The sequence below is a fragment of the Pteropus medius genome, unplaced genomic scaffold (genome assembly GCF_902729225.1).
Source record: "Pteropus medius unplaced genomic scaffold, Ma_sr-lr_union100, whole genome shotgun sequence".
Taxonomy (NCBI): Eukaryota; Metazoa; Chordata; class Mammalia; order Chiroptera; family Pteropodidae; genus Pteropus; species Pteropus medius.
In genome coordinates this window covers 6,222,929-6,234,873 of record NW_024344371.1, presented here as the reverse complement: position 1 = coordinate 6,234,873, position 11,945 = coordinate 6,222,929, and positions in this window count along the sequence as shown.

Here is an 11,945-nt window from a genome sequence, read left to right as displayed (position 1 = left end):
TAAGTTCATAAGTTCATTCATTTATAGTTTATTTAGGTCATATACCTAATTAACCGATAATTGGTAGCTACAGGTAAATTGATCATGGAATGCTGTAGTCAAAGTCAAATGAATGAACTACAGAAAGTAATCTTGCAGTCCAAATCCGAATGCTGCCCTAGAAGTATAAGGCTGAACAGGAGCAATTTGGAAGCAAGTTGGGTTCATTGCATATAGGTGCAGCCAGCGTCTATTCTCTCAGTCTGTTTTGGCTTTCCTACACTTTGTAGGGTAGATAATGTAATTGGAAGGGAGTCTGCTTCAATCCATAGTGAGTTTGGACTCAGATTTGTTGTCCGAAATGTACTGTTACCTTAATTTTGAAAGTAAGGTAGAAAAGAAGAGTTAGAAGTCCAAAGTAACCCTGAAGCTGCATTCAGAAAAAAACAACATGGATGAGAGTCTCCTTAAACACTTAAAATGCTTGGTGTCTCTCCCAAGCAAAATCAACAAAAGAAGTGTAATGACAGTAAGTCTCAATACTGTGAACTGCACTTTCTTGAGCTTTGAGAGCATATCAAGAAACTTTATTTTTGTACTGCATGAAATCAGCTTAAGAACCAGGTTGAATCCAAGCTTGCAATTTATAATTTTTATAATTATCTATCTCCTTCCCAAGAATAAACGTTCTTTATAAAAGAGAAATTGGCTATCCTTCTTTGTGTATATGTTATTAGCATTTTATAAGATGACAGAAAGCATATCTATTTTATAGTTTCTATTTTCTTTAAGGTAGGGTCTTAAAGTAAATGTTTGGTTTATTTTTCATTCACCAAAATACCTTACTCTCTTTGTATCTTATAGTGGCTCCCTTTTTATAATGAAATATGTGGTAAAGTTTAATAGGATAAACATTACTCAGCAATCGATGAATTCATAATAAAAATCTGGGAAAAATTATAGAGGAACTGTGTCTGGAACTAATTATGAATGAAAGGTGGATTTTATGAGTGGAAGAGAGAATGAACTCATTATCAGTAGAGAAATGAGAAAAGGGAAAGAGAATGAGGGAGAGAGGAGAATAGAGAAGAAGGCAGAAAGCAGAAAAGAAAGAAGAAAGTGAACGTACACATAAAGACAGAAATATGTATATGACGATGTTTAGTGGAGAGAAAACCACTGCAGAAGACTTGAGTTAGCTGGGCACCCATTTAAACAAGAGCAGAAATTTTATTTTAGGATTTATTTTTTATTTATAGATTAGACTGGAGAAGGAAAGAAAAAGCCTTTTAGACTATCTTCCAAATAAAATATAGGGCATTCAATTAAACTTGAATAAGAGATAATCAATGTCTTTGTTTTGAGGGGTATAAGTATAGCCCACAAAATACAGGCCATCTATTGGCCATGCAGTATACTTAGGCCCTCTCCAAAAATTTGTTTTTTATCTGAGATTCTAATTTACCTAGGCCTCTGTATTTAATCTGGCAACTCTAAATAGACCTGGGGAAAAATCTTGTTAAAGTCTTTTAAAATTAATTAAAATTAATTATATTATATAAAGACATACATTTCTAATGGAATTACATTATGATATTTATTTCAGGTCTTGCATGAATGCCATCAGAATTTTGCTTTATCATTGATGCAAGAATAACTCATTTTCCTTTTATTTCTTTACTTAGAAAAAATATACACTTTCAAGAAACTTTTATTTTTAGATTATATATATGTTATATTGGGATTATGCCATGTACTAAATCTATTTTTCTAATAATGGAAACCGAAAGCTCAACCAAAAAAATCACACCATGCAAAAATGTAAGGTGATTCTGGTATTCTGAATTTTTTTGTGTGTTTAAGCACTTTGTTGAAAATGAAAAGAAATATTACATGAATAGCACTTTGTCTCAGAAGTGAATTTTGATAGAGCAGATATATAATACTATTAATCACCTTGGTGGTATTATAATACAGGCTTTCTAAGTCAACTTCCTTGATTTAAGTAATATCATTTAAAAGGCTACTTGACTATCAACTAGCTCTTACCAAACAATGTTTTGATTAGAGAAATTGGAGAAATAATTCACAGGACTTTTACAGGTGCCTGTTCACATTCCAAGTGGGTATCAGTGCTTCCTATTTTCATGTGGTCTCTGACGTGAAGAGGACTGCACAGAAAATTTTATAAGTCCAAGCAAGAAGTTTGGCATTTGTATGTCTCTGGTTATCCTGCAATAGAAAGATTATTTATATTGTACTCTCCTGGAAAGCATCTGAGGACTGCAGCCCCAAAACGATGTGATTATGCCATGCCAGCAAAGTTCCCTGTCAGCAGCAAAATAGCCATCCCATCCCCTACTACCCTAATCTGAAATTGTGATGTCAATTCTGAAGACAGAGAGTAAAGGCATATGCGTTGTCTCTACATGACTGCTGTTATGGTATATCCAAATGACAGTGTGGAGAGAAAGTCTTTCATTTTTTCATCATTAACACAGTGGCCTAGCATATTACTTTACTTATAAGGGTGAACCAAAAGTGTCTCTGGATAAAAGGAAGAAAGGACAGCATCCCAAGAAAGACCATGGAGCTCTTGAGCAGAGAGGAGAGGAAAGGAAAGGCCTAAACAGACTACTGGAATGAGGAGAAATGGGCATATAGAGTCAGCATAAACCACTGCAGAAGACTTGAGTTAGCTGGGTACCCACCCTCTCAGTCATGCCTTACAACCCCCTCCAACTCCATCTAACTTGTCATCTTTCCCAGGCTTTTTTGTCCTTGATCCTCATCTCATCTCTTCCTCTGCCATATTTACAACAGAAAGTAAGCAAATAACCATGCTAAAATAATTCCTTACTGTAATCATTAAAATCACAGAGATAGCAAATCAGTATTTAAATTTAAATCCAGGACTGTCTGATACAAAGCAAGCACACTATTATATCCTGCCGGAGAGAAGGAAGAGAAGGAATGTGAAATACTATGGAAAGAATTTTGACAGTATGTCTCTGGTATATTCACTGAAATTTATTCATTTGATTTGCATTTATTAAGCATCTAGCCAGCTTTAATTTAAATTAGAATTAGTCTAAATTCTTAAGAAAATCTATATACATAAATTGTAACGGGGTAGTACTTCTGAAGTCATATATTGGTTTTCCTTTCTATATTAGTCCTCTTTAAACTACTTTATAGTACACTTCATAGTCTTTTTACGTCTATAACTTTCACCAATTCTACTATATATATATTTTGACACTAGTTCTATAATAAGAACTATAAGCTGTTTTCTCTGTTTCCATTTTTTATATCATTGTAGATAAAACTGTTTTCCAATAATAAATTTGAGTTTTACACAAAATATAATAATATTTCAAGGTTTTCTGTTTTATTCATAAAGAGCTTTAAATCCTGCTTCTGAGAAGCACACTCTTTTAAATGTAGGCCCACCTTCATCCTAGAAATGAAGCCCTATCCTCTGAGTAGGACTAGAATTTCCCCCTAAAATACCAACTATCTCCGTGGAAGTGCCTCAGTCATTCTTCTTGGTGACTTAAAACTTTTAGGTAACAAGTAACTTAAAACTTTTAGGTAACAAGTAACTTAAAACTTTTAGGTAACAAGTAACTTTTACTGGCTTTGCAACCTGATAGTGTTGACTGTATCTCTTTATTTTCAGGCTTGTGTATTGACTTGGAACACTTTAATTTTCCCATTTCTTATCCTCAGCTTCAGTACCTGTGCTTGATCTTCTGGTCTGCTTTGTCTAGAACAGTTAACCATAACTTCTTGAATTAACCATCTTAGTGGTTACATAGTACACATATTCCAACCACCTTTTCTTCCTTTGCAGTATCTTTTTCCCCCTTTCTTTTCCTTTTCTACAGAATTTTTCCAAAAGAAATGTTTCACAGGCTATCTCTGATAGCTCTCTTGAATTTCAGTGTAAGTAAATAAAGAATCATGATAGCCTCCAGTTTATAATTACTTTCTTAATAGAAACCTAATCCTTGGCTGTTAGTATTTCTATCTCATTTATTTGACATTGGTGAATAATTTGCTTCAGTATAAAAGAAGCTGAATATTTTGTATTCTTGTTTGTCTATAAGAACTGAATATTTAGTTCTGCAGGATTTGACATATCACCATATGTCTTTTTTTCCAGAATTCATATTATTTGTCTGTTATATAGTTGCTATCTAGCCTTAGAGTTAAATGTACAACATAAGTCAACATTTTTAAGAAACGCCTTCATCGAGATATAATTTACTTGCTGTAATTCTCTCATTTAAAGTACATAATTCAATGGATCTTAGTATATTCTCAGATATATGTAACCATCACCCTAGTCAATTTTAGAACATTTTCATTACATCTCAAAAAGAGACCCTATAGCTATTACCCTCCAACACACACCAGCATCCCCTCCTCATTCATCCCTCACTCCTAGCCCTAACTGACCACTAATCTACTTTCTGTCTCTACAGATCTTATACTGGACTTTCAAATGAAGGAAATCATATAATATGATTTGTGACTAGCATCTTTCCATTTAGGTTCATCCAGGTTGGCACATGTATCAGTACTTCATTTATTTCTACGATTAAAAATATTCCATTGTGTGGATATACCACAATTTGCTTATGCATTCATCTTTTGGTGAACATTTTGGTTATTGTCATCTTTTGCTATTATAAATAATGCTACTATAAATGTTCATACATAAGTTTGAGTATGGATATATGTTCCTGTTTGAATGTGGATATATATTCCTATTCCTAGGAGTGGAATTGCTGGATCACATGGTAACTCTATGTTTAATTGCTTGAGGAACTGACATACTGTTATCTAAAGCAGCTGCACCATTTTATATCCCTATCAGAAGAATGTAAGGACCTCGATTTCTCCATATTGGCACCAGCACTAGTTATTATCTTCCTAGTTGTCCTGATAGCTGTGGAGTAGTTTCTCATTGTGATTTTGATTTGCATTCCTTTGCTTGCTAATGATGTTGAGCGTCTTTCCTGTACTTGTTAGCCATTTTTATATCTTCCTTGAAGAAGTGTCTATTGAAACCTTTTATCCATTTTTTTAATTGTGCTTTTTATCTTTTTATTATTGAATTGTATGAGTTATTTACATATTCTAGATACAGTCCCTTATCAAATATATGTGTTGAAAATATTTCCTCCATTCTGTAGAATGTCCTTTCACTTTCCTGATGGCATCTTTTCTTTTTTAAAATTTTTTATGGTGACATTGGTTAACAAAATCCAGTAAGTTTCAAATGTACTATTCAACAGTAAGTCATATATATTTTTCATTGTATGTTCACTGCCCATAGTTAGATTTCTCTTTGTCACCATATATTTGACCCCTTTTTCCCCATCTACCTTCCCTCTCCTCACTACCCTCTGGTAACCACTAATCTATTGTCCATGTCCATGAGTTTGTTTGTTTGTTTGTCCAGTTTGTTTGTTGCTTTTAGATTTATATCTCACACAGAAGTGATATTGTGGTTTTCAACTTTTTCTATCTGGCTTATTTTGCTTAGTTTGTTTATCTGAAGGTTCATCCACGTTGTTGCAAATGGCAATATTTCATCTCTTCTAATAGCTAAGTAATATTCCATTGTATATATGTAACACATTTTCTTTATCCAGTCATCTATCGTAGAACACTTTGGTTGCTTCCATGTCCTGGCCACCATGAATAATGCTGCTATGAATATCGGTGTGCATATATCTTTTCAGATATATGTTTTCAAGTCCTTGGGGTAAATACCCAGTAGAGGGATTGCTGGATCATATAGTAGATCAATTCTTAGTTTTTTGAGGAACCTCGAAACTGTTTTCCATAGTGGCTGTACCAATTTGCAGTCCCACCAGCAGTGTATGAGGGTTTCTTTATCTCCGCATTCTTTCCATCACCTGTTACTTATTATTTGACCTGTTGATGACAGCTATTCTGTTATCACAGGTGTGAGATGGTTTTGACTTGCATTTCCCTAACAGCTAGTGATTTTGAGCATCCTTTCACATGTTTGTTGGCCATTTGTATGTCCTCTAGGGAGAAGTGTCTGTTCAGGTCCCCTGCCCATTTTTTGACTGGATCATTTGTTTTTTGGTTGTTATTGAGTTATATTAGTTATTTGTATATTTTGGATATTAGGCCCTTATAGGAGGTCTTGCTTGCAAACATTTTCTCATTCAAATGGTTGTCTCTTTACATCGTTAACGGTTTCTTTTACTGTGCAGTAGCATTTTAGTTGGATATAGTCCCATTCATTTATTTTTGCTTCTATTTCCCTTGCCTTGAGGTCAAATTCATAAAATCCTCTTTAAGTCCAAGGTCCATGAAACCTTTTAGTTTTTATGTTTTCTTCTATGAATTTTATTGTTTTAGGTCTTATATTCAGGTCCTTAATCCATTTTGAGTTAATTTTGGTGTGTGGTGATAGACAGCAGTCTAGTTTCATTCTTTTGCAGGTGGCTTTCCAGTTTCCCAGCACCATTTATTGAAGAGGCTTTCCTTTCTCCATTGTACGTTTTTGGTTCCTTTGTCGAAAATTACGTGCCCATATAAACATGGGTTTACTTCTGGACTCTCGATTCTGTTTCACTGGTCTGTGTGTCTATTTTTCTGCCAATATAATGTTTTGATTATTGTCATTTTGTGGTATAATTTGAAGTCAGGCCGAGTGACTTCCAGGCTTGTTCTTTTTTCTCAAGATAACTTTGGCAATCCCCAAGGTCTTTTGTGCTTCCATACAAATCTGATTTTGAAATAGACTTCAAAATTTAAAAAGTAAAGAAAGATACTGAGGGACACTTCATAATGACCAAGAGAATCATACACCAAGAAGACATAACATCTATGTTCTCAATCAGGGAGCCCCAAAATATATAAAGCAATTACTGAGACTACTAAAGGGAGAAACAGACCAAAACACTATGATAGCATGGGACCTTGCTATATACCCCACTGTCAGATATGGACAGATCATCCAAACAGAAAATAAGAAAAGAATATCCTTAAGTGATACATTAGACCAACTGGACATAATCAACACAGAGATTTTCATCCCAAAACAATTGCTTATACATTATTCTCTAGTGTATGTGGAACATTCTCAAGGATTGACCACATACTGGGACACAGAGCTAGCCTCAACAAATATAAGACGACTGAAATCATACCAACCATATTCTCTGATCATAATACTTTGGAGCTGGAGATCAACTGTAAAACGAAAGCGAGAAGAACCACAAATACATGGAGATTAAACAACATGCTACTGAAGAATGACTGGGTCAGAGAAGAAATAAAAAGAGAAAGAGATGCATGGAAATGAATGATAATGATAGTACAACATATCAAAACTTTCAGGACACGCCAAAGGCGGTACTAAGAGGAAAGCTGATGGCATCTTTCAAAAAGCAAAATATTTTATTTTGATTTAGTTCAGTTTATCTTTTTTTCCTTTTGTTATTCATGCTGTTGATGTCATAGCCAATAACTTTGCTAAATTCCAGATTGAAATTTTATTCCTTTGTTTTCTTCTATGAGTTTTAAAATTTTAGCTCTTAACTTTTAGGTTTTCGATTCATTTTGAGTTAATTTTTTTATATAGCATGAGGTAAGGATTCAACTTCATTCTTTTACATGTGGATATACAGTTGTCTCAGCACCATTTGTTGAAAAAACTATTCTTTCCCCATTGAGGTCTTGGTACTTTTGTCCAAAATTAGTTGACCATAGATGTATGAGTTTATTTCTTAACTCTCAATTCTAATCCATTGATTTATATATCTGTCCTTGTGCTAGCTAACTACACTGTGTTGATTACAATTTCTTTGTAGTAAGTTTTTAAATTTGAGAAGTGTACATCCATATACTTTGTTCCTTTTTTCTTAAATTGTGTTGGCTGGTCTGGATCTCTTGCAATTCCATATGAACTTTAAATCACTATGCCAATTTCTACAAGGAAGTCATCTGAGATTTTGATAGAAGTACTTAATTTGTAGATCAGTTTGGGAAATAGTAACCTCTTAATAATACTAAGTTTCCTGATCTGTGATCTATGCTTCGCATCTTTGTCAACTATATTTCTTTAGATTTTTTTCTATTTGCTATTTCAGATGCACCTGACATGCAGTCTTATAAAACTGCAGCAATATTTTATTTCAGTGCTACACTTTCTTTCTTTGGGGCTGACTTTGTAATGAAATTGATTTATAAATGTCCCTAGTTTGGGGTATAAAGAAAACAACTTCTGGGCAGAGTACTACTTATAAAAATCCACCTCCACCCCTTTTACCCAGAAAATTTTGTATGCTAAAATATTTTTTGTGTTATATTACTAGCTATCCACATGCGTAAACAATCAAAGCTAAAACGTGTCTACCTGTTACCTAACATTGTTTCTTCATTTTAGTACTTTCTTGCACATATATGTAAGGGTTACACATATGTAAGTTACCATATAAATTAGATGGAGTTTTATTTCAAAACTATTGTTCAGTTGATGTTTTATAAAATTTACTGTTATGAAAGTATTCTACAGATTTTGCACATTCCTAAACTCCACAATACTCTTTTCCTTATGTAAATTTCTCATGTGTTCACTTTTATATTGTGCTAGATTTAATAATTTGGTATTATATGCCAGTACCTGCAGAAATAAAACTTGAAATTGTGGCTTTTGAGTTTCCATTGTTTATCCATGAACTTAATATGTAGTTGAGTTTCTCAGTTGTAACTCTCAGAGCATTGTAGCATGCCCACTTTTTCATCAACCTGACACATAAGTGTGAAATTATATGTACTACTTGTGAGCCTTCCACAGATAGTCTGAAACATACCAGAGAAATCAGAAGGAAAAATCATAATGGTTTCACACATCGTTCAAGATTGTATTGCAGCTAATGGCATTGGCAAAGTTGGTGGTCTGATAATTAAGTAAGAATCAATCCACAGCTCATGTGTTTGCATACAGTAGTTCTCAATGAGAAATCCTAAGTGGTCACTTGAACTTTCGTGGCAGAGAGCCAAAGTCTTCTCTAAAATGTACACAAGCAATTCTTGCTGCCTTCAGCAAGCATAAATCTTATACTAAGTGGAACATTTTCCCTTTTCCCTCTCTGAGGAAATGCTCCAATGATTTTTCAACACCCTATACTACATTCATATAATAGAAAAAAAGATATAAATAATGATGAAGGCCAATTCTCATGTCACATAAATGAATGTGAAAAAGAAACCAGATGAAATGACTGATGTATCTCTTTTTAATGCAAGCTTATGTTTAAATAATTACATCTCAGTTGCTTAAAATGTTTTCTTCGACTCTGACTTGAAAAGCAGCTCCAAATTCTTTTATTTAATTTTAGCCTTAAATAACTGTGTTGTTGTTGATAAAAGATCAACTTAAACTGTGGGTTTCCTACTACATTATCTAAGTAAATACAAGTTACAAAACCCACTTACGTGCAGAGAATAGATAAACAGGCAAGTTTTGATCTAATCTACAGTTCTTTGCTCTTTTTAAATGTCTCTAACAAAGATCAATTTAACTTCTAGAGTTACTTCTTTCAACTCTTCTGGCTACCCTTGAGTAGCTACTTCAATGTGATAAACAATTTAGCATAACCCTTTCAGACACTGGTCCTGCACTTTTCATTGTATATGTTGATCTTCTTTTAGAAAGTAGTTCAGATTTCAAATCCAAATGACAAATCTAAGAGAAATTTAATTTTTATTATTGATAAAGGAAAAAGTAAATGAATAATTGAAATGTATTATTCAGGGGAAATTTTTTCAAGACCTCAAATGTTGGAATTTACAGTAGATTTATGTACTATTGCATGAAATAAGTAATTGCACAAAGTATTGAATTGTCCCATAATAACATGGACCTTTACTCTACAGCATTAAATCCACTCAATTTTGGAATGGTAATAACCCCTAAATCATTGTATCACGGTGAGTAGTAGGCAAGATAGTAGACAAAGTATAGTATTTTTATTTAGAATATCATATCTTGTGCTTTGGACTTCTTATTAGAAAAGATAGCTGTAATTTTAGAATATGTTTGGTAGTAAACCCTTACAGCACTAAACAGGCTGATAAATTTTACTAAAGGGATTTAACACAAAAGCAATTTTGAAATGTGTAAAAGAAACAAATGCCATATTAAAAAGTAGATATATTATGTAATCTGAACTAGTGGAAAGATAACCTCATCTGCAAATTTAAAAAAAAAAACAAACATGCAAAGGCCAATAAATAGGAATGTTATCTCCTAGTCAAATATTGGCATATAATTATTACCTCATGCCATACTTTTGCTGCATAAAATTCTCCTGTTTTCGATCTAAGTCTCATCTTCTCTGATACCTCCCTGATTCCTGCTTCCACTTTCAGTTTTAAAAAATTACTTAGATAATCACCTTTTATTAATCTCTACTGTATACCAAACACCATTGAAGAACTCACTGCTTTTCCTAGAACACCAGAAATACAGACAAAAAAGCATAATGTGACAAATCCAAAACCCACAGATATACAAAAAGAGTGTGTGTGTGTGTGTGTGTGTGTGTGTGTGTGTGTGTGACATAAAGTAGAGTGCAATCAGATGTGAGAACCGCCAAGGTAGTGATTTGGCGCTATTGAGATAATAAATAATCTTAAAAACAAGGTGGCTTACTGGTCAGGAATCGAGACTAGAAAAGGCCTCACTCTCTTGTAGCCTCCTTATCTGGAACACAAAGCTCCACATTGACATTGATGGGGAAATGGGCCAGGAAGCCTACATTACTTCAGCTCACAGTCCATTGGCCAGAACTAGTCAAAGTCTTTCCACACTCCTTCACCTCCTACTCCCCTGCAAGATGGCTGAGAAATATAGACAAATAAATTTAGTGTTTGATAAATATTACTGTCTCTACCACAGAATGTTTTAGAAAGGAGATCAGTGTAAGCTGGGCCTTAAAGATTGAGTCAAATTTTGATAAATGGAATTGTGAGTGAAGGAATGAAAGCACAAATGCAAGAAAATTTCATGGTATGTGATATAGAAATATTCATCGTTTTCTCCATGGCTGAGACTAACAGTTATTCGGCCAACATCTGTTCTCCATTTTTTTTTAATATATAGTAATAGAAGCTTTAGCTGAGCATGTGTTTATCTATCTAAAGAATTCATTGTGTAGCCTGTTTTGCATTTAAGTGGTACCATGGGAGTAAGTTCTTAACTATGAAATGTGAGAGGAATTATATGTGTAACATCCAGGATGTGTTCCTAGAGTGAAGGAATATGTTCTCCTCATCTCCCTTCCTTCCATCACACTGGCCTGCGGACACTTTGGGAAGTCATTTTGGTCATGTGTATGAGAAGGCACTCTAGCAATAGTGGAGCAAGAAAATGGAAATAGCAAGAATCCTTGATAGCATCAAACTGTCATATCTTTCCTTTCTAGTTACCTCGAGAGAAAAAAATAAACTTCTATTTTGTTTAAGTTCTTTCTCTCCCTTTGTGATCTTATAGTTATAAAGAGTTTTGCAGCGAATATACAATTATAAATTTAAACTGTAATTGCGAACAAAACAAAACAAAAACAAAAACACAACCTTGCTTTGAAATTGATTATTTCAGAAGTGCTGCAGAGGATTTTACATTCCTATGCTATAGGCATGGTGTGCATATAATGCAATGGTGTAGGTTAAATAGAATAACCATCATACTTCAGTAGCATTATGAAAGGCCCTGTTTGAAACATATCTGCATATCAGTGTGAAATGGCTGTACTGCATGAAAGAAAAATAGAAAAAAAAGTATATTGGTGGGTGACAAGAGGGGATGGGTGACTGATGACTGAAAAGAACGATGAAATAAGGAACCCCTTCCCAGCAGTGCTGTAGCGAATACTGCAAGGTACGAGTCACACATTTCAGAATAAATA